General features: G+C 40.4%; 1 pseudogene; it reads right to left on the reverse strand.

Annotated features, from left to right (window-relative positions):
• Positions 1 to 2,323: 2,323 nt before the first annotated feature.
• LOC147568003 (U2 spliceosomal RNA) lies at positions 2,324 to 2,509 on the reverse strand (annotated as a pseudogene).
• Between the last annotated feature and the right edge of the window lie 277 nt (positions 2,510 to 2,786).

Genomic DNA, 2,786 nt, shown 5'->3' on the forward strand with positions numbered 1-2,786 from the left:
AAGTTTATCTCAGACGCATTACGTTGAGAAAATCTTAGATAAATTCAGCAAAGATTACCTAAAAGTGGCGAATACTCCGATAGATCCAAGTATTCACTTAATGAAGAATACAGAAAACGGAGTAAGACAGTTAGAGTACTCTCAGATTATTGGAAGTCTGATGTACCTAATGAACTGTACTCGACCAGACATAGCCTACTCAGTTAGTAAGCTAAGTAGATTTACGAGTAACCCGAATAACACACACTGAAACGCCATAACGAGAGTGTTACGGTATTTAAGGAAGACGAAGGAGTACGGACTCCATTATACCACATATCCCGCAGTCTTAGAGGGATATGCAGATGCAAATTGGATATCGGATATCGATGACACTAAATCTACCAGTGGATATGTGTTTACACTGGGAGGGGCTGCCATAGCATGGAAATCTTCGAAGCAAACATGCATTGCTCGATCGACAATGGATACAGAATTCATTGCTCTATATAAAGCAAGGGGAGAAGCATAATGGTTGCGAAAATTCCTTGAAGATATTCCACTATGACCAAAGTCGGTGCCTGCAATCAATATTCACTGCGATAACCAAGCAGTGATTGCACGAGCACAAAGCAAGATGTACAACGGTAAGTTTCGACACATTCGTCGAAGACATAATACCGTTAAGCAACTTCTTTCTGAAGGGATCATAACTATAAATTATATAAGATCCAAAGATAACCTACCGGATCCATTTACAAAAGGGTTATCTAGAGAGTTAGTAGTTGCATCATCAAGGGGAATGGGGCTAACGCCTAAAGTAAATTTGTAAATGCATGGTGAAACCCTACCTAGATGACTGGAGATCCCACGATCTAGGTTCAAAGGGCAACTGAAGTTATATCCTGACTCGATAGTAACACTATAAGAGATTTTTATCTCTTACCCATTCCTAGGATGACAACAGTGTTGCCTGCAGTGAGAGGCTAAGCATTAAGCTTTTAATGAATCCGAAAACTTAGAACTTGATTTTAACGTGAGGTATAGCAGGATACCTTATTACGGATAACCTATATTTGTATGAATTGATGCCGGTTCTATGAGAAGGTTGTCTAAGCCGACTTCTCTAAAGCATACACGAAATCAGGATTGTTCAGGGCCGAAATGAACACAACCGAGAACCTAAGTAAGTAAGGGATTAGCTGTGTGATAGCTATTTTGGTTTACAATTCTCAGGACTCAGTTCAAGACGAAAAGTTCACTGACGTCCTTGTAGACCTTGTAGGTATTCACTAGGAAAGGTTCAAAGTCGAAAGACTACCTTCTTCCGATGCAGCGAAGTTCCGCATATGAGCTCCGTCAGTATAGTATGTCTGCATATATCATAGTAAAACTTCGAATTTTCATTCATGTGGGGATTGCTGGAATCGGAGCCAATTTTGGATCGACCCGACTCGTCAAACCCAGAAAAGGGACGCTCCATTATGTTGGTCTCGTAGAGCTCTTCAATTTAGAGCCAAGAATCACTCAAATTCGATTCCAGATGAATGAGAAATTCAAGTTTAAAATTTGGACGGAGATCGGTTGAATTAGGGACTGAAATGTCAAAACGGACAACGTTAGATTGGGGACCATCTGGGTGAAGCGAGCACGTCCAGATCTGGACGGCTTGCGTTCCACCCGAGTTTTTGAAGCGAGATCTGACGGTCGCGCCTGAAGATGAGCGAGACAGCAGTGGGATCTCTCCAGACGCGTTGGATCAGAGAGATCCAACGGTGCGCGTCACTTCCGCGTCGGGACGGTGTTGGGATGGCGTTTTATCCGCGGTTTTAAGCCAGATCTAACGTCCCAGGATGCACCGCCTCTAAATATTCAGTTGAGTCCCTGGTTCCGAACAGTTGTGTCCTTTAACCCCAAAAGACACTATGCACCCATTCAACTGCTATATAAACAACCCAACCCCGCTTCATTTTTCACATCAAATTCATTCTCTTCTTCTTTCTCTTCTAACAATTAGTATATTCTGGTGTGTCTGGAATATCTTATTGGGAAGTAATTCTAGTATATTCTAGTGTGTCTGGAATATCTAAAAAAATGAAGAAAGAAGTTTCGAGTGAATTTTGAAAGCGTCTAGAAGATCACTCGCATTAGTCCGAGAGTTCATAATACGTACGAAGGTCCGTCCGCTTTCAGAATATAGAAGTACCATCTTAAAATTTTGAAAGGAAAGTCGTTGTATCCCGAAGGCATACACCCTAACATTTGGTACTATTACGGGGGTGTAAAATGTCTTAAGGAAAGAGAACTTATTCTCGCCTCGACTACATTAACGTCTGTCTAACTCGGTTAATCCGAAAGAAGGAATACTGATAAATCATTATTCGTTTATCGTCTGTCTCTCTATAAATTAGAGAAAGGAAAACTCTGTCTTAATCAAGACAAGCAAAAGAGAGATATCGACTTATCGATTGATAACCAGATGAACAACAGAAACTACACTTGATCTTAGCCGAAAGGCCGAGAAAGGTATACAAAATGGGACATTTTATCCACAAAACGGGACATTTAGTTCACATAATGTAGAGAGAAAAACATTTAATCTCCAATTTACTTCTTTCTCTCTATGTAGCTTAACGCGTCAGGTTGGAACTTTTGTCCTTTTGTCCAGTTGGAAGGCACGATTCAATCAACGGTTTCCAAGAAAGTTCGTCTAGACTTATTGTATACAGAGAGAGTGGAAGATAGATTGAATAAAAACCATAAGAAATGCAAAGAGAAATTGAATCAAATATGAAATAAACAGAAAG

This window comes from Eschscholzia californica, unplaced genomic scaffold (assembly GCF_041429995.1).
Source record: "Eschscholzia californica isolate CP2 unplaced genomic scaffold, dmEscCali1.0.p SCAF_1, whole genome shotgun sequence".
Classification (NCBI taxonomy): domain Eukaryota; kingdom Viridiplantae; phylum Streptophyta; class Magnoliopsida; order Ranunculales; family Papaveraceae; genus Eschscholzia; species Eschscholzia californica.